Source organism: Peromyscus eremicus, chromosome 14, assembly GCF_949786415.1.
Source record: "Peromyscus eremicus chromosome 14, PerEre_H2_v1, whole genome shotgun sequence".
In the NCBI taxonomy this organism is placed as follows: Eukaryota; Metazoa; Chordata; class Mammalia; order Rodentia; family Cricetidae; genus Peromyscus; species Peromyscus eremicus.
The window spans coordinates 72,475,814-72,497,684 of record NC_081430.1 but is presented as its reverse complement, the minus strand read 5'-3'; the positions used below and the strand labels follow the sequence as shown (position 1 = coordinate 72,497,684).

At 37.3% G+C, this 21,871-nt stretch overlaps 1 pseudogene; it reads left to right on the top strand.

The window, feature by feature from the left end:
- The first annotated feature begins 20,599 nt into the window (after positions 1 to 20,599).
- Positions 20,600 to 21,235, top strand: LOC131923995 (serine/arginine-rich splicing factor 10-like; annotated as a pseudogene).
- The last annotated feature ends 636 nt before the right edge of the window (positions 21,236 to 21,871 follow it).

Sequence of the window (21,871 nt, the reverse complement as noted above, 5' to 3'; positions counted from 1 at the left end):
CAACTAGTTTTATGTTATAATATAATCAGCTGAATTAACTGTGACAAAGTCACATGTGGAGTTATTTACTTAACAGTGAAATAATAAGAATTTAAATTTAGACTTTAATTTTATTGTGTAATTTTCTAATATAAAATGTAATTTATTACTGTCTATTTAAAATTGCACAAAAAAGTGAAATTCTTTGACTTGTGCAGTTTCCCACGCTTTCCTTTAATTTTAGGTTAAATACAAATCTTAATTTTTAAGTTCTCAATGAAAATAAGCATAACGCAAGTTTAATTTCTGACTGCTGTAGCACCATTTTATATACTCCTGTGAACCAGGTAAGCATTCATCTCTGCTTTGTTTCAAACAGCACTTCTTAAATTTGTCAGTTGTTACTTGTATACATCCCTCAACTAATTTCAGTTAATTTAAATACATGTATGTAACTATACAGATAATGTCTGTTCCACTAGACTATAGCTCCATTAGTTCAGAAATCATAAGCGTTTCATAGGGATACTTGGAGAAACACGATATTTAGAATAAAAAAAAAACTTTTGGTGAAAAATGCATGTAAATATTTTATGATGGCAAAATAACTTTCAAACCAGAATATCACCACTGCCTAAGGACTGAGAAACAAAATGGAATGGCTGAAAGGTCATAAAAATTTATCAGCAGCAAAAGAATAGAAAGAAGTATGAGAAAATTCTTTGACCTTTTCAAGAGTGAGCTCATTGATGATTTAGTTGAACTCTCTGGGCACCAACCATATTGTAAGGCATCTCTCTACTAGCTGGGAAGGTGTGACAAAGAGCCCCCGGAGGCCACCTACAGCAATGGAGTCTGGGAATAAGCCTACACCTACACTAAGAGAAATTTGTAGAGCCTGGTCTAGAACACAACGTAATATTATTGAGCTTACCAATTTAATATAGTCACTACTAAAATATTATTAGGCTTGGTTACACTGTTTGGCTATGTTGCTTAAGTTTTATAGAAATAGACTAGTTAATCCTTAACTTCATAAAAAATATAAGTGATATTAGAAACCCAAAAGTCTAGCAAAAATTCAAAGTTGGAGGATTCACGTATTTAATCAGTTTCAAAATTACTGCAAAGCTACAGTAATTGAAACAGCACTGTAATGACACAAAGATAGACATATTAAATAAAGGAGTAGAATGAGGCTCTTAAATTCATGCTTTTATGACCAGAGTTTTTGACAGGTTGTTGAGAAAATTTGACAGTCTTGTCAGCAAATACTCTGCAACAGCTCAGTGTGTACATATGAAAGAGCAGATTTGGACCCCCTGCTTCACATCGTACAAAATCCTCACAGTGCCGATTGAGACGCCGTCAGTGTATGACTTCAATCCCTGAAGTCCTAAAGTTCGTGAGAAAAAGTCCTCATGGCTTTGGGATAGACAATGATTTATTAGCTATAAAACCAAACACACACAAGAGAAAATATACGAAGTGGATTTATTAAAATGGATAGTTCTCCATAACAAGGGAGCTATTAAGCCAGGAACTGCAGTGCGTGCCTATGATCCCAGGACCTGGGAGCCCGAAAAAGAAGGACCAGTGTTTTGAGGGTACCTGGAACTGTAGGGTAAACATGCCAGTCTGACCATAATAGAACAAGATCTTGTACCTTTAAAAGGAATAGAAGGAGAACAAAGAAAACACATAGTCACTAATGAAGCAAGAATAAGTGGCTTAATGGGAGAAAATAGGTATAAATTATAGGCCTGACAAAGCATTTTCTCTTATATACTTTTCTGTTGCTGTGCTAAGACACCATGACCCAGGCAACCTATAAAAGAAAGAATTTATTGGGGGCTTATGGTTCCAGAAGATGAGTCCGTGACCATAGTTGTTTGTGACAAATGTTGCAGCAGACAGGCGGGCTTGGCACTGGATCAGAAAAGCTGAGAGTTTATGTCATGATCCACAAGTACAGGGCAGAAAGAAAGCAAGAGATCCAACTGGCAATGGTGTGGGTTTTTGAAACCTTAAAGCCCACCCCCAGTGACATACCTCTTTCAATAAGGCCACAATTCCTAATCCTTCCCAAACAGTTCTATCAACTAGGGACAAAGATTTTAACATATAACCCAGTGGTGCCATTCTTATTCAAATCTCCACAGACTTTTACCCAGAACACAAAGAACTCTTAAAACTCAGCAATAACAAATACACAATTATAAAACATGTGAAGTGCTTAAGAGACATTTCTAAAAAAAAAAAAAGAAAGAAAGAAAAGACATGACCAATAGACATACAAAGGCCCTTAAGCTATTATCAAATGATATTCCAAACAAACCACCATGTGACACCATGTTGTATGTCACAGTACTGTGTCTAAAATCTTTTTTTTTACAAAGAATATAGTAAATATTGATAATGATATGGAGAAACAGTCACTTGGCACCTTGTTTATGAAAGTGAGAACTGGCATAATTGCTGTGGGACAAAAGCAGAATTTCCTCAAATGATAAACATGAGCTGGCAATTCCACTGATGTGGATTCTGCCATGATCTGTGAAGAAATGCCTAAATAATAGACTGTAATTGAGTATTAACAGCAGCATTAATCATATCACTGAAGAGCTGATATGACCATAGTCATCATTCATTGATAGAAAGAAAAGAAAATGTGGTATATAACAATAATGACATATTCAGACTGTGATGACCTTTGCCAATCCTATTACTAAAAGAAATACTTAAATCTATTGTAGGAAAACTTCCATCAATGAAAAACAATGCTTTGAAAATTGGGAAAACACGCATTTCCACTCAAGTTGTAATTTTGTTTCTCTTTTGCTGCTTCTGAGCAAGGATTTATGATTTTCCCAATACTGGTTGAGATTTAAACGTAGGCTTCAATGACCAGTGTCACAGTATTAAGTTCTTCAGCACTAGACCCATCCTGCAGTCTACCATTTCATCTTAAAAATAAAGCAACCAAACTCTAGTCTCCTTTGTTAATTGTATAGCTGAGAGATGTGACTGCTTTTCTTGCCCCAGAGAGTAGAATGGCCTTCTCAGGAAATAAAGCATACCGTGAGAAAAGCAGGGCCCAGATAATCCTTTTCTGAAAAACTACAGGATGCAAATATGACTGGACAAAGTGCCCTCAGAGAATTTCTCGTCGCTACTGTTTGTGGCTTCAATAAGGTTGTGAAGTAGAGCTATTTTGTCAGCAGAACTTAAAGCAAGTTGGACAATGTAAAAAATCTCTGTGTGTGAAGGAAAAGAGCATTGGTCCAGGGCATCTGGTCAATGCCCACAGCATGACAGCTCAGCCTGAAGTCCTGACAATTTGCTTTACTTATTCATAAGGAACTCTTTAAGACAATTCATAAATAAAGCATATGCACCCCCAAATGGCATTACTAATTGGAATTAGTAGAATCCCTCAGGCATAGCTCAACAAATATGCATATGTGGGTCCTCATGTATGCATTAATGCTAAAGACTCTTGGGCTCTTTAATGAGTGAAATTTTTTTCCAGGGCAGTTGGGAAGGAACTTCTGTTTGCAGTTAATTAGTTATTATATTTCCATTATCATTGATTTCTGTTTAAAATACTTATTAAATGAAACATCTGAGCTCTGACTCTGATGGTCATGGACTTTCTTTTTCTTCTCTAAAGGTCTGAGCCTGTGACTGTGTAAAGTTTAGAGACCAGGACTCACATCTATTTTGTCCAATACTGCAGCCTCAGCATTGTTATGGCACCTGAGATTCAGAGCCAAACATATACAAATCATGCTTCTGAGTAGTTTTGGAGAGGAAGGATTTTTTTTTTCTTTCATTGTGGTTCATTTCTTCCTTTTTACCAAAATTCCTATGTCAGACTCTGCTCCATAGTTGACATGTTTTCATTGCCTGAGAGAGCTTAAAGATTTTAAATTGAGCAGAATAGAAATAACTCAATCAGGTAGGGACATACATAGTGATATAGATTATGTCATTTCATTTTCTACTTCCCTTCGTAAATGTGAGTAGGGACCTAGGGGCTCTCCATCATTCCACTACTACTTCATGAAATAAAGTAAATAAATAGCTTTCATTTAATGACACCTTGGCTGCAGGAGCCATCTAGCTCCTAGCAGAATGTGTGCATATGACATTAAGATGCTGCACTTTGACAAACAATTATCCCTAAAATGCCCATCCTCATCCTCACTATAATTGTCTGCATGCAGACCTGAGATTTCTTAAACTAAAATGTGATGGGCCTGTGTGATTCTTATGTCTGCCCACCAGGGGATGTTGGTTATTGCATATCTGAATCTCCAAAACATCATCAGATGATTATTGTTTGTTTTCTCTCTTGGACCTGTCTGCTGCTGTGGGAACTCTTACAGCTTTTACAAAAGCTCCAATCAGCTATATAAGCTATTCTGATAGAACTTGCGTATTACCAAGGGCAAATGAACTAGATCTACTCAGTTTAATGCTTGATTTTTAAAACTTAGCACATGAGCTGGTGTAAACTACGAACTTGGCAAGAATGTCTTTCTTGAAATCCAATATGAACATTAATTTCAGATGGACCTGGGAGGCCCAGACAGTTGGGGCTGAGTCAGATACTTTATAAGGTCTATAAATTTTGAATATATATCAGCTGCACTGTGAAGTAAATTTCCTCTCAAAGTCCTCTATGGAAAAGGAAATTGGTATGTTCATTGGCTAAAACCCATGTGAACCATGTCCAGTCTTGAAACCACTCAACAAGTAGCTCTATATAATTTATATTACAAGAATATATAACAAAAATCATGGTTGAGTGCAATTCAACATTATATTACATATAATCAAATGTATTCATTCATCTGGCCAATGTTTATTGGGATTCACTTATCAATTGGATTGCAGGATGGAGACTGGATTCCCATCCCTCTGTAATATGTATTATGAAGAGGGAAACAGGCATGCAGGGATTATACAGATTATTCACTAAATAGAAGCACTATTATTATTATTATTATTATTATTATTATTATTATCACTATTATTGGCAAAGCTTGATAATCACCTGTTCCTTTCCAACAGCTACTTTTCCCTGTGTAACACACTCCACATCTATCAAGTCAATATGTTCAATCTTCAGTTTGTAGAATGAGGGAGCTGAAATATTTGCTATAGCCATGTATGACGGGAAGGAGTAAGCAAAAATCATTTTGAGGGAAGACTGTTCGCTCATCAGGGCATGGTTTAGCTGGAGGATTATGACTTCATACCTTCTCCTTCCCAGTGCTCGGAATTAGACAAGATGATCAGAGCAGGTAGCATTTTGTGACAGTTTGTTAACCATGAAGTTGAGGTTCCTATGCTAAGGATTTTGTAACAGAATAAAAGAAAGAGCCTGGTTCCTTCATAGCAATAGTGCTGTACTATGTGCTTCTGTCTGTTTACTCTGGGCTTCATTTAAATAAGGAAAGAATAAGATTCTCTCATGGGTAGGCAACCACTAGTTTTTTGTTGTTTGTTTGATTCTTAGGTCTGACCTAATAGAAACTTGATAGAAACAAATGATCTTAGGATCTAACCTGAAGTTGAGGATGGAGCTACAGCAGAGACCCAGGATATTTTCCCCGGGGAGATGAGACCTGAATTGAGCTCTCATTTAGATAGTGTTGGTGAGGGCAGAAAATGGGAAAAGGTGGAAAGGAAAAGCATAAAATATAAGAAACCTTTGGAGCAGAAAATAATCAGAGCTCTGCTTGGTAGGAGGAAAAACGTCCGTGTGCCTGCAACACAAAGTCAAACTGAGATTGACCCATGCTGCTGTTTACCCAGCATGCTGCTGTACTTCCTCGGCATTTACACATCTGAGAAACTCAAATTTTACACTTCATGGACAGAGGGTTTGAAATACAATATTGTGCGCTTCAATTTTTATTAGGAAGCTGCAGCGTACGTTAAGTAATCAACATCATAAAATAAACAAATGAGATTTAAACACAGAGGTGATATGATCAAATTTGCAGACATATGCACTTTCGTACTTACACAAAGTTAGCACACTATCTGTCATGTGGGAAATACACTGGAAAAGTGTGAACATGGGTAACAGGAAGCCAGTTAAAAAGCCACAGCAACATCCCAGGGAAGAGATGCTGGGATGCAATGCATTTAGCTTTGATGTTCCTCTAACATTTACTATAATGGCAGTAAACAGAATTTAGAAACTTTGATAGAAGTTGTGTGTGTGTGTGTGTGTGTGTGTGTGTGTGTAATGTAAATATATTAACTGTAAAGCTTGATAGGTTTTTCAAAACTTAATACAAGTGTGTAGATAAAACATAAAACAGAATCTTCCAGTCTCTACTTCCAATCACTGCAGTTTCCTGTCAAAAGTATCCATTATCCTGACATACAACAACAGATAAGTTTGGCCATTTTGTTTCTGATACTAATTAACTCAGGTACTATGAATTACTTTCATGCCTGGTTTATTTTCTTCTTCAGCATTATACTTAACACACATTGTATATACATATGTGTGTGTCTGTGTGTTATTGTTGTTGTTATGTAACATTGTCAATCAGGTGTTCTTAGTACTATATACTGATCCATCGTATAATACACAGAATAGAAAATTTAAAAATAAAGTATTTTAAGCAGAGACCCACAAAGTTAAGAATGGAGAGAGAAAATAGGACAATATTTTTTAAAGCTGTAAAGAAAGTATATGACTTATAACTGAATGGAAAGACTAAAAGGTTTTTGAACCACAGCGTTTATGTGGAAATTTAAAAAAAATGTATGGCATTTCATGTAGCACAATTTTTTCCAATAAGGGATCAGGGTTATTCAGGATGGTGGTTACTTTTAACTGTCAACTGGACATAATGTAGAATCACCTGGAAAGAGTCTCGGTGAAGGATGATCATTATTGGCTTGGCCTGTGGACATGTCCATGGGAGACTGTCTTGGTTATGTTGAGGTGGGAAGTCCTACACAGAGTAGGTGGCAACATTCCCTAGGCAGGAGATACTGGGCTGTGTACATGTAGAAAGGGGCCAGAGCTCAAGTAAGCATGCATGCCCTTATTTCCTCTCTGCTCTTGAGTGTGGATGTGACATGACTAGAGGTGTCAACTTCCTGCCACCTCAACTTCCCTGAAATGATGGGGTGTGAGCAAGAATTGTAATCTAAAATAAATCCTTTCTCCCTTAAGATATTTTTGTCAGGGTATTTTGTCACGGCAACGGGAAATGAAAGTAGGACACTCATATTTCTGAAATTTGGTATTAAATAAGAGCTAACCAGAAAGAACTTGTTGCTGGTCTGCGAGGGGGAAAAAAAGCAGTGTAAAGCAGAGTTCAGTGCATAGAAACATTGGCGACGCAGCGGATCCTGTGCCTTGGCAGATGGGCAGGCATCCAATCAGTTAATTGCTATGCTGAACCAGAGACTGTGGACTTAGGGACAAAAACTGCTGCTGTGTGGTTACTAAGCTAAACATGGGATTAGTGGAATAGACGTTTGGAACATTGAGTTAGTGTTCCTTTAACTCTTATAGTTATATGAAGCTGGAATATCCTGCTCTGAGAATATGGATGATTCACCTATCGGGATGTCAGTCAATGAGACAGAAACAGGTTAGCCATATTGACAGTTTGTGTTTCATCCTTCAAGGAAACCAATGAAAGAACAAGTCCTTAGCAATAAGTTGAACATACCATCAACCTTTGAGTGTCAGCCATCTGCTCTTTGATAAAAATCGCTAGATGCTTTAGAAAAGATTCTAATGTGAGAAATAAAGGCAAAACCTAACATGCACAAAAATTTTGGAGATGCAAAGCAAGGCAAAAAACAATAGTAAAATATTTCAAACCACTAAAGTTAGAACCCATGAAACAAGAACAGAAATTTGTAAAACTGAATATTCACTAAAGAACACCTAAAATCAACTTTATGATTAACAATAAATAGAAAATAAACTTAAAACTATTTTCAGAAACAAAAAGTAAATAACAAAATATTTTAAACTTCAGCCTGAGGCACCCAATATCTGAAGTAAGACTTTGAGGAGACAAGAGAAATGACAAGGCATGGAAAAATATCTTAGAAAATTGAGGGAAACTGTGATTTAAAAAAAAAATGTAACAGAGAGTGACATCAACAGGATGGTTAACTAGAGATCCCTAAAGACAGTCTTTAGACTGTCTTTCCCACAATGAGGAACCAAAACAATGAATAAACCATTTGGTTTTGCTGAGTACAGCCAGGGAATGGTGGAAATATTTTGGGTCACAGAAATGGATAGACTGCGGACACATGCTTGTCTTACTATATAGTAAGTTACTTGAGTGATTTTCTCATATCCCCAGGCATTAAAGGTCTAACCCAGCTGTGCACTTCATGAACTACAAAACCAACCTTCCATACAAGATGGCCCCTTGGTGTAATGGTGGCACGACTGTTATTGGAGTAAGCAACTTCTCCCTAACTGGAATTAGAGTGGTAAAACCAGCACAAAGCTCATTACTGAGTATTCTTAGGCCCTGGAGGAATCTAAGATGACTATTTAGTTTAACTGACATGACATCAAACTTCCCTTAAGTATCTGTATTTATACCCACAGACAAAGGCTACTCTGAGCCTTAAAACAGAGGTGCCTCTCATTGCAGTGAACAGAGATAAAGGCAAAGATCCATGGCTGCACAAGAGGTGAAGAATAAAAGATGATTGAGAACTCAGCCTTAGACAAAACATTTACATCACCCCTTCATACTCAGAAGAAGAAGTGGGAAGGATTTAGAGGCTGTGAGAGAGGAGGAGGAGCTGCAAAATGTCATCTTCTAAGCAGGACATGGCCATATGGACAAGAGCTGTGCATACTGGCACTGAGTGACAGAAGTCAGGCCCTTATAACAGTCAGCTGTTGAGGAGAAAAGAGACTTCAGGGCCCTACCACATACTGATACTCTGTCAACAACTAACAGATTCTAGGAAAAGGGAAGATATAGTATCAAGTTGTGTATCCACTGATAAACTCACCAGGTTGACATCAACCTCAATATCACACAGATGGCCCTGATTAAACCCCATGGAACACTAAATAAAACCAAACTAGTGAATAGGGAAAAGAAATGTAGGGAAGAGTGGGGGCTAGAAAGGAAGGAGGCAAGTGGGATATGGTGGAGGGACCAAAATTCACAGTGTACATTATGAAATTGTCAAAGAATAACATTGACTAATAAAATAAGTAAGTAAATAAATAAATGCAGTTTCTATCAGGTATATATAATTTTCACATCACTGTAAAGCTGAAAAGTTTAAGCCTTGAATAAACATAACAAAATAAACTTTAATTCAAACCCTACTAAGAGATTTTCTAAAAGGTCAATTTATTTAAAGGATATAATAGTTTTACATGTACATGCAACAATGCTGGAGTGCCTTATGGCCAAGCATGAGAGCAAAATGTTAGTAGCAAGGAACTTTATTACTCGACTTTCAGCAATGACTTGAACAACCAGATGGAAAATTATCAACTTCACAGGTTCAGCATGGAAGGAAAGTACCTCAATAAATAATACTAGTTACAAGCAACTGAATCTATAACCTCTTTTCTCAATGTGTGACCTTTCACAAATTTTCCACAACCCTTGGTACCATCTGCCATGAGGCTCTCTACAGAAGCCAGAAGATAGGATCACCCAAACTTGGATTCTCAGCTTCTAAAATGTAAGCCTTATAAACTACCTTTCTAACTATACATAGTCAAGTATCTTGTTACAGCAACAGAAAACAGACTAATGTAATCAACATGGATTAAAATAATATACTTGAACATAACCTATATATCTTTCTAATCAAACATTTGGAATCTAGAAGATAATAACCATACCTATGATTCTCTATACATTTATGGAAGTTTTAAATTTATTTTTATGAAGAAATGACTATTTTTATATTTCACAAGATATCATTGTTTATAGATAAATTGAGTATATGCACAAATACAGAGCTTAGAATTTCAATAGTGCACAATAATTACCTATTATTTAAGTAATATTTAAGCAATTTAAAAGTATATAAAACAGTAACAAAAACCCCATATAACATTTAAACCTGGAGAACTTGCATTTTTAAATAATAAAGATATAATTATTCTCTTCAAGAAGAGGTATCTAAGATAATGGTTCAAAAAAATCCCAATTTAGACTAATCACACATTATATGTGAACATTATATATAAAACTTTAAAATCAACCAATGTAAAATAAATTTGATATTCAAAGACATTTTTAGATTGCATCTTTTGCTTTCTACACACCTGCCCCTTTGCTTTCTACAGTTAAACATTGTCAAAAATACTAAATAGTAATTCCCACAAAGTGGTAAATCATAAGTATTGAAATGTATGTGAGTCTGAGTTGTGTGACAGAATCCCAGATTCTTCCATCCAGAACATGGATTAATCCTTTTGGGCAGAGTCTCCATGCTGTATATGCTACCTTCCCTGTTCATTTTATTGGCTCCATCAGTAATCAGTGAAGGTATCACAGTGTTGTGTGTATAGGATTTGTAACCATCTATGGTTCCAACAACCACTAGGGCTCTTGAAACATTCTTGTTGATAAAGGGGGATTACCATGTTAATGTAAATGTTGTTTTAAAAACACATATATTTCATTGAGGTCTTCAAGTAGAAGACATTTTATTGTTTTTATGTGTTGTATGTATTTCCTAGAAAGCGGCTTTCATTGGGTTCTGCTGTCATCTTAAATGACTTACTTCCACCTCAAGGGACTTGGCTGAGAAAATATTCTTAGTATAATTTTTCTTAAAAGAAAGAATTCTCAAAAGCTGCATGTGAAGTCAATGTATTTCTCCCGTTCTGTTCACAGTATAAACTTCAGTTCTCTTTTCTTCCCTTGTTTTGTTGTTTATGAAAATGTCACACCACGATACTTCCTAAGTGGGTAGAATACTGGTAAAGACTTGGGAACTGGTGACATCTGCTCCCTCATTTCATGTCTGTGTTATAGATTCTCTGATTTACGTGTCTTCCTTTGATTTCTGTTCTTAATTCCTTTAAATTTCCTTCCAAAAACTTCATTTTCTTCTTTACTCACATGAACTCACTCTATCTCTGTGAATATTACTCTCTACCAAACATAAGAGAAACAGTTGCTAGCCTTGTTTTCTGCATAAATGGAGTCCCACTAGAAAGTCCCACTTAGACCTCCAACTTGTAGCACATCCCCTTTCCCATTCTTTTATCCTGGACACTTCAGAGTTTCAGATATCACAGTCTTTGAGTCATCCAGCGTTTATTTTTGTGCAGCATGAGAGATAAGGATTTAGTTACACTTTTCTGTGTGTAAACATCTGCTTTTCCCAACACTTTGGGGAAGATGATGTCTTTTCTCTAGTGTGCACTTCCAGCATCTTTGTTAAAAATCAGGCTACATTAATTGTGTGTGTTCTCTATTCTGTCAATCTACATGTCCATTTCTGTGAGAGACCCACACTGTTTTTCATTCCTCTGAATCTGTGGTATAACTTGAAATCAGGTATGGTAATGCCTCAAGACTTGTTCGTTTAGTCCAGGATCTGACTGCCTAGGGTCTTTCGTGTTTCCTTTAATTCTGTTTTTGTAAATAATGGCTTAGGGATTTTGATTGGGATTGCACTGAATCTGCAAATTGCTTTTGGCAAGATAGTCATTTTTTGCAATATTCATTCTCCTAATCCATGATTGTGTGAGGGACCTTCTAAACAGGTGTTTACTTGCTCAGGAAATATGATCAATTGACAAATGGGACTTCATGAGACTAAGAAACCTCATACAACAAAGGAAATGGTCAAATGAGTGAAGGGGAATCTTACAGAATGAAAGAAAATCATTGTCAGTTGCATATCTGACAATACATTAATTAATATCTAAGATATCCAAAGAACTAAATATCAAAACATCAAGAAAATAAATCAGTGAAAATGGGTTAGTGAACTAAACAGAACTGTCAAAAGAAAAATTACAAATAGTTGATAAATATTTTCTAAGTGTTCAACATCATTAGCCATCAGGGAAATGCAAATTAAAACTCTTAGATTCCATCTTGCCCTAGTCAAAATGGCTATCATCAAGAATTCAATGGGGCCGGGTGGTGGTGGTGGTGGCGGCGGCGGCGGCGGCGGCGGCGGCGGCGGCGGCGGCGCACGCCTTTAATCCCAGCACTCGAGAGGCAGAGCCAGGCGGATCTCTGTGAGTTCGAGGCCAGTCTGGGCTACCAAGTGAGTTCCAGGAAAGGCGCAAAGCTACACAGAGAAACCCTGTCTCGAAAAAACCAAAAAAAAAAAAAAAAAAAAAAAAAAAAAGAATTCAATGGACTACAAATCCTGGTAAGAATAATGGCAGAAGAGGAACCCTTCCTCACTTTAGATGAGAGTTTAAACTGGTGCATCCACTAAAATAATAAAAAGCAAGAACTACAACTACCACTGCTAGGTATATTCCCAAAGGACTCTATACCCTGTTCCAGAGGTAGTTGCCCATCAGTGTTCATGGCTGTTCTATTCACAGTAGCTAGAAAATGAAATCAGCCTAGATGTCTATCAATTGATGAATGAATAATGCAGATATGGTACATATATATATAATGGAATGTTACTCATATAAAGAAAGACTGCTGGCGGGGGGAAGGTTTTAATAGTTGTATATATCTGTGAATCCTAGAAAATCAACACCAACTTGCCAAGCAAGTTGTGCCCCCATTGGAAATAGTGGCACAACTGTTAGGCAGGCAATAAACTGACCTCTGATTGGTTTTGAGGCCCACTCTATGGGAGGGGTCATACCTGATACTATAAATCAAGTCCAAAACCCCACTGCTGGAGAGCTTATAGGTCCTAAAGGCAAAATGAGTACTGTTCAGTCAAGCTGACACTGGCTCAAACTATCTTCTAAACATTTGTTTATACTCAAAGACAAATGTGACTCTCAGCCTTGATCACAACAGCTTCTCTTGGCAATTATTGTGGTTAATATGAAAACCCTTAGCTTCTCAGGATGCTAAGAATAGGGGCAACTGAGTGTCCAGCCTTAAGCAGGACATTTATATCATTCCCTCTAAAGCTCAGGGAATACCATGAAGGAGTGATGGGAAAGAAAGGGAGAAAGAATTGTGAAACATTGTTTTCTGATGGACATGAGATAGCCACTGAGATCATGAAATTACAGCAGCTGTGGTTATCTGCGCTGGGCATGCAGGAAGTGGACCTGTCAATTGTCAATTGTGGATAGAGGTTCATGGGGCCCTAGCATGCTGAACTATTGGCTACTGATGGATTCTTGGGGAGGGGAGCCGCCATCTTCAATTGTGTATCCACAGCTTAGCCTACCAGGCTCCACTGGGTAGACAAAATCCTTAGTCACACAGACAACCCTGGTCAAACTTAGTGGGTCACATGACACAATGGAGACATGAGGAGGGAAAGAGGACTTCAAAACAAGATGGAGCATTGGCAGGAGTGAGAGGAAGGTGGGAAGGAGTAGGACATGACCAATTAGAATGCATTATAAACAGACATGTATGAAATTGTCAAAGACCAAACCTAATTTAAAAAAAGATCAAAACCTTCCAGAACCCAAAGGTCAGGAACTTGATGGAGAAACATGTTCTAATCCTCAGTGAGGCCAAACATCCCTTTAAATTCAATGCCACTTATTAGACACAGCACCTCATTCTGCTCCCTTGTCGCCATTTTCCATGTCTTTCTTGAGTAGCTTTCTGTCATGCTGATGACACTCCATTTCTGATCTTCAGTTATTGGTTCCTGAAAATACTGTTAGGAAATAATCGCTGTTGTATTGACAGAAGAATTTACCTTTCTGTGTCTGGGTAATATTTCCTTTCTGGGGACATTTTGTCTGTAATGACTATCTGGAAAGACTGGCTGTGGACAATGTCTTATTATGTTTTGGGTAGTCACTGAGTTGGTTCATACAATGAAGGTTTGTGGTAGAAACAGGTAAGTTCCCCACCTTTTTATCCATCTCTTTCCTTAGATAGGCAACGGATGAAAGGTGGGTACGTGAAAGTCAGTTTTTCTCTGATTGGATAGATTTAGTTAAAATACTGTTATATCTGTAACCGCTCTGGATATTTCTGAGACAGGTATTGAAGTCATTACCTGTCATTTGTGGACTATCAGAATGCTGTTAGTCAATTTCTGATGGCAGATCATCTGTCTCCCTTTTAGCCGATTGATACACCTTCCTGTTAAACAACACCAAATATTATCTTTTATAGTTATACGTGGATTGTCTCCCAGTAGGGCTGATGACACAGGGGAGAACCAGAGCACAGAAGTGGTAGAGCCTCACTGCATCAACGTAGAGGGTTTGATTTTGAGCAGAAGACAGCAGAAGCTTTCTCACTTTCATATTTCTTAATTCTGCACCTCAGTATAGTCATTTGCTATTCATGACATCTGAATATGTACTGGGAAATAGGTAACATTTTAAAAAGGATTTTGTTTCAATACGCATCTTTGTGTGACCATGTGTTTTATAACATGATGCTATAGAATACACATGCATGGTAAAATTGTTATTTCAGTAAGGCAGATGAATTCATCTGTCATTTCAGTTACATTTTGACATAAGATTAGGTATAATATACATAAAAATCCCCAATATAATACAATGTTATTACTATTGCCTTCTTGCTTTATAACTAGACATGCCCATCTTATGTGTAAGCTACCCTGTGTCTCTTAAGCCTTATTCCAGGCCCTGTTTATGGTGATAAGTTTTGTTCCCTATCTCTGTGTATTTGATCTTTTTGTCACATATAAATAGGATGATACACTATTATTTTCTTGCAGTCTCTGCTATTTTCACATATAATAATGTCTTCTAGGGTCATATTCTGGCAAATGCCAATATCTCCTTTTTAGAGCCTAGATAATATTACATTATTAACATATACATGCGTCTACTCCCCACATTTTTCTTGTCTAATTATCCACTGATGTATACTTAGGATCCTTCTATGCAATGACTATTATGAATAATGATGTAGTTGGCACAGAAGTGTAGATACCTTCATGGGGTGATAATTTCACTCCAGGAAATTTTCAGATCTATTTACACAGAAGGGGATTGCTGAATTGTTTGGAAGTTGTATATTTTATTTATTTAATTGATTTTTCAAACATCTTTTTATAATGGTTCCTCTAATTTCCCTCTCCACCAGTAGAATTCTAGAATGTCATTTTCCCACACTTTAGCAGACAGTTAACATTTTGATAACAAGTGTCCTAATGGTGAGAGATGATATCACATGTTGATTTTAATTTGTACCTGTCAGTCTGTTGGACAATTTATGCCTTCTTTGGAAACAAAGTGTTTGTTGTTCTTTTAAAAGATTACTATGTTTTGTTTTGTTTTTTTTACCCAACTACTTTCAACAGTAAAATGCATTTAAGTACTCCATTTTTTTAGATTTGTTATTTTTATTCATGTGTGTGTTTGTATGCATCTCTTTGTGAGTGTATGCTACGCATGCCTGCCCAGAGACCAGAAGAATGAGTTAGATCGCCTGGAGCTGGACTTGCAGGAAATTGTAAGCCATTAACTGTGGGTGCTGGGAGCTGAATGCAGCCCTCTTGAAGAGCAGGAAACATCCTTAGCCACTGGGCCATCTCTTTAACCCCATTCAAAGGAATTAAATAAATAAGAGTATTATATCACAATGAAAAGAAATTCAAGATGTTCTTAGAGAGGGGGATCTGTGGTTGGTATGTAAAATGAATTAAAAAAAATTTAAACAAACAAACAAAAAAGAAATAGTAATGGATCTAAAAAATTAAAATGAGACTTACAAAATTCTTTTTAAAAGGCACAGTGTTGAAAATAAGGCTGGGGGTTACATTTGGTGGTAGTTTTCAGAAGAACTGAAGTTTTCCCGCATAGCGTTCTACCACCACATCTGGGGGACCGACACGAGTATTACCTTGTGGTAACTGAACAAGCCATGTGCTTTTGCTCACTTTTCTTTACGTGGATGAATGGGCAGCATTCTAATCTCACACTCCTTCGACAATGTAAGGAAATATGCACTGCTATGTAGAAAGGGAGGCACAATTAGTTTGTCGTAGCAAACAGAACATAAGATTGATTACCTTTGTCAAACTTAAAATGTTGTAGGGAAAAAGAGAGGCTGGAGGGATGGAAGACAAAGAGGAAAGGGAACGGGGAGGAAGCATCAGAGAGAAAATAATACAAATAGACAATAGAAAAACACAGAGAGAAGGAAAGCAGGCATTGATCAAGAGAGAAGGGGGAGGAGGGAAGGATAACATTAGCTAGTCTTCCTCTAGATATCCTCAATATGGTTTCCTTCTACTTCACAATCCCCCAGCATGAGGAGTGATGAGGCAAATTGCATCCCACTCCTGAGACTCACTTAGGCTAGGTGATGAGGTGGGTTAAAGAGAAAACTTTAAGTAGAATATGAGATTAGAGTTTAAATTTGCTGGGCCAACAAGTTAAGCAATCTTCTCAAGATGTCCTTTAAAGGTTCTGCCTTTTGGGAAAAGCTAATTAGCCTAGTAAAAAGGAGTGCAGCTGTAGGAGAAAAAGTACTCTATTTCCACCGTGCTTGCTACCAAGCCATAGCTGCTCAGGGAAAGACATCCTCTGCCTCCTTCAGCCACAGAGGTGTTAGCTTTCTGACCGCCAGCATGGCATTGTATACACACTGGTCACAAGGAGAAGGGCAGACATTAACAAAATACAGTTATCAGCCTCAGCCTGATAGGAACTACCCAGGTCTTGGGTGTGACGTTCTATTCCATTCTGGATTCTCCAGAGCAGCAATGTATCTTCCACTTGTCCATGCCCTTCTGTGGAGAACAGGAAAAATTTCATTGCACATTCATATCTCTTTGAAGCAGGAAACTCAAGTGAACTCACCCAAGACTCATTCTTTTAAAGACTTCTCACATGCTTTTGACTGTCCTTGTGCTAAGGTAGGGCAGATACTGTTGAGAATGATTCTTACTAGAATCCAGTGAGCCTAGTGAGACATGGTTCTCTACCACTTAATGCATCTCTTCACCAGAACTGTGCCACATGTGTGAAGGCCAACATCAGTGGAAATACTTGCCTCTTCTCCCAACTCTACCTGGATGAAAAATGTAGTGCTAATCTTGATGAATCTTTATTTAGAGTTAATTCATAGATTTTATTATAGGTGCTAAAAGAATGTAATCCTGAAAGTCTCCATCTCCTGTAGCACAAACAGCAATGTCAGCCTTAGCCTTGACTGAGGAATACCCAAGGGTAGACATGTAAAACCATACCTGTCACTTGACTAAATTATTACATGATAGAGATGAGAAATTTTTTAAACATTTCTAGTTCATACAGGGCTTACCTGATGCCAAAAATGGTTCGTAGACTTAATAAGGGCCCCGATAATACAATCAGATGAATTTACAGGCTACATGCAAAGCATATCAACATTTATAAACATCACATTCCTATATTGTATGTACCCCCAAACTCTCTTTTTTTGGAAAAGCTCTTGTTTAAATTTGAGCAAAAGAAACAAGTAAGAATATCTTTATGTCTAATGTGTAATTGATGGTTTTTCAATGTGATTAAGAGAGTCCTGTATTTGAAAAGAAATAGCAATGAATTATCTTTTAGTAAATAATCCCTCCTTTATAATCTGATCACTTGAATAAGACTTACAAACATATTAAAAATAAATCCACAGGTCACCATCCAAATCACTTAGTATTCAAACCATATGTACTTAATAAAAAATATGAGCCTTAAAACTTTCTTCAAAATTCCATTGATTTCAAGTTACATGTAAAAAATTTATTATGTCAAAGAAATATATGTGTCTATATGTAGTTCAAGTATTGGACATATTTTATATCTTTTATATTTTCCTTTTATAGTAGGAAATGCCTGTTAAATTTAGTAACAATTTTATGTGAATGAAATATCCCATCTACAAAGTATGGGCTTCAAATTCAGTTTTGATCCAATAGCGTTATATTGCTGGAATAAATCTCTTGTGCCCACGTGGTTCCTTGTAATGCTATTGTACTTGTGCTTACCAGCCTCCTCTAGAGGAGTGATGGATGGCAGCGAGACTTAACCTAATTCTACATCAAGTTCTTGCTAACCTCACATAAGCCTTTCATAAATCTGAATAATTTGCTGCTGCTTTGCCACAACTGTGTGAGCTCTAGAGTGGCATTGCTCTAACATTATGTATTACTACAACCTCCTTTGGAAACAAAAGGGCTGTGATTGTTTCCATAAGTGAATTATGTTTTCATATATTTTACACTGTTGTAGTGAGCATTGCTTAGCAACAAGTCTTGAAGAGTGAGAAAGTGGAGCAGGTCTTCTTAGGCCTAATCGTCCACCCCCTCTTGCTACTGTCTGGAGGAATTCATTGAAGGCCCTGACTTGTCTAGCCCAGAAGAATGATTTCTCCTCACTGTGTGTTTGCATGTGGGTATGTGTGTGTCTGTCCAGGTGTGTGTGTGTGTGTGTGTGTGTGTGTGTGTGTGTGTGTGTGTGTGCAGAGGCTGGGGTAAGCATTGTAGTCCTTTAATTACTCTACAGTATTTTATAAAATAAAATTTCTCTTGACACTGGAGCTCACCACGTAGCTAGAGTGGCTGTCTAATGAACCTCAAAAATCTAACTGTCTCCATTCCCAGTCATCATACTAGCTTTTGCTTGGATTTGGGGGTATCCAAACTCAGATCTTTGTGTTTTCACGGCAACAATTTTGGTGACAGAGACATTACCTCAGTCCCTTCTTGTCACCTTTTAAAAGAAGTTCATATTTCTATAAAACTAACCATATTGCCTTTATTACAGGAAAAATGAAATGTGAGATGGCAGTGATTACTCAACTAGTACCTAATGCACACACATGACATTCACACAGAAATTCACTCATATTAGTTTTTAAAACAAATATCACCCAATGAGGCAGACCCGTGTGACAACATTGCATTTTGCTGCCCCTTGTTTAAGATTACAGAAAGCACAAGCATGTTTGTAGATACCATTGTAGATTTCACAGTGAGGAAGGCATGCTTTCTCACCCAGCCTTCTTTGTGCCAAGCAAATACACTTTTGGAAGACTAGTGTCTAGGTTAAGTCTAGGGCAAAAGCAAATAACTTTCTTATCCCTCTGTGTAGGATGAATGTTTTCGGTTGGTTTGGACAGAAATGTTTCTAAAAATACCCAAGATTCATAGCTCAATTCAAAATCAATTCTGGATCCACCAGAAGTTGTATAAGATAAGCACAGAACATAGACCTTTCCCACTCAGGATTTAACTCACAAGCTGTGCATACATATTATGATAATGTGTTGGCATTGGCTGGAGCTATTTTTGTCTTCCATTTGGCCCTGGCTTCCTGTGGGCTCCATGGGGAAGATGCTTCTCCACTCAGTTTACAGTTGTTCTCTCAGGTGACATGAGCAGCAGAAGTGAGCTACAGTTTTCTCATGGGTTTAATTTTTAAACCTTGGGTAAGGTGCTTTAAAGGCTATTGAAGAAAAAGTGAGGAACACAGACACTGTGAGAAGGATGGCCTTCTTGGTAAAGTATAAGACTACGTCAGAAGTCTGGAAGCATCACTCTTACAAGTCAGGCAACTTCTTTTGACCATTTCTGTCTCCCACACCACACATCAGTAGCCATAGGTCCAAGTACCATTTTTCTCTTTTAATCAGAGTACTGAACTTGAAATATAAAAGTGGTAAAGGTCCTTACAGAAATCAATAAAGAAATATTTGTCTGTCAAATACTTCACCTAGCACGACCACACACTACATATTATTTAAAAAACTATTAAGTGCCTATAATCAATTTTTTTTTGAAAGTTAACTTTGAAAGACTCTGAACCTTGAGACAAGCAATAGTGTAGAAGAAAAGCAAAGATTAGTTAAAACTGAGATGTGAGATGTCATTACACACAGCTGTATTAGACAGCATAATTTCTGGTATTCTACATTTTAATAGAATTTAAAAATATCCAACATTGCCTTCTTGTGTTGAATTATAATACAAATATACTCTAGGGAAAATGTAATTGCTCATCTGTTCTTGAACCTTACATCCATAATGAATATTATATTATGGCATGATTTTATAAAGTTAAATGTTTCTTTTGACAAGGAACATTTATCACCTAAAAGTATTCAAGGCTTTGGATATATTCTTCTACTTTGTCTTTTATGAGACTTATTTCCTGGCCTCTCCTGCTATTCTAGTTCCTGTTGTTGACTATTGTATGTGGAATGACAGATGCTCTAACTGCTGCATACAATTCATCACATTTTATTTTGACTCTCAATTGATGGCAGTTCTACAGGTCTGTAGTGGTATTGTGAAAAGTTCCACAAAAACAAGACTAAAAATTATGAATGTCAAACATATTCTTATCTTTTCTTTCTTTCCTACCAATTATCAAAGATTACATATGTTTGTCTATATGTCTCTCTGAAAAGGAACAACTACAGTGTCACAATGTCATAGCAAACATGCATTATAATTTAGATTAAAAATAGACATAGGGATGGATATGAGCCTCCGCTGGTGCAGGGGATGGTTTGCTGAGCCCCATAAGGCCACTGGCCCAGACTCCTGCTACCTGCACCCACCCTTTCCCCACCCAACATGTCTCTTCATCAGGAACATGGCAGAGGACACCAGGTATGAACATTTACATCAGGAATTTGGTCATGATAGTCCAATAATAGATGTTTATGCTCTACTTCATTTTTACACTTGATGTCCAAGATTTGCATATGTTCAGTTTGAGGATGTTCATGATGCTTGAAGATATTTTACATAATGTGGACAGAAAACAAATTTGCGGGTGTCCAGTTGAAATACAATTCACACAGGGGTATCAGAAGACACCTGATCAAATAGAAGTCCAGGAAAGGAGGAATGTGTACAGCTCTTCACAATATAATGAGTATGGCCCATCTAGACATTGAAAGGAGGACACCAATGAGTTGCTCTTTTGATTAGAGCCATAGGAGATCTTATAGTTCCATGAACAGTAGGAGGACCATGGTGAAGCAGAAGTCACTCTGACAATGATAGATGAAACTGCTGCTGGGCTCTCCAACACAGTTCTGCTTCCAAACTTCAAGAAAGACCAGAAAGCAGAAAAAGAACCAAAGAAGGTAGTTCAAGCAACTGAAGGGTGGGTGGGAGGTGCTGTAATGTGAAGACTGTACAGATGTTTGGCTATGACCTGTAGTGATAAAAGAACTATCAAAAACTATATGGAATGATTAAAGTCCCATCAAGGACAAATAAAAGGAAATTCAACTTAGTACTTGTGGAAACTAATTCCTAAATATGAACAGGTTTGTACTGACTCATGGGTTACAGAGCCATGATAAGTTACTGGAAACTAGGATGTCTAAATATTAAGGAACAGCCAGAGTCTCTCACAGGGCCTCTCTTGGTCTTTCTCAGGCTAAATTGGATGGTAAAGGTAAGGCGCAATGTGAATATGTTCTGGTTGTCTATTTAAAGTCAGTTCCATTTATGCCAGTATCAGCAGGTCTTGCCTTTGTTTATCCCATTGCCAGGGTTTTCTACTTAACTCTTTGTTTTGTTAGCATCTGAGTTCATTGACTTGGATATCATACGCAGTTTACTTCCTACCACATCTTCAGAAACCTGGAAGGACCAGAGTCAATATTTTCTAGGATTGGATTTTGCAGGTGTTTGTTCAACCTAGGCAGAACCCAAAGTAAGATCAGCAAGAGTTCAATGACTCTGAAAGGCATTTTCTTGGGGCCATCCTGGAGTACAGATCACATGGCAT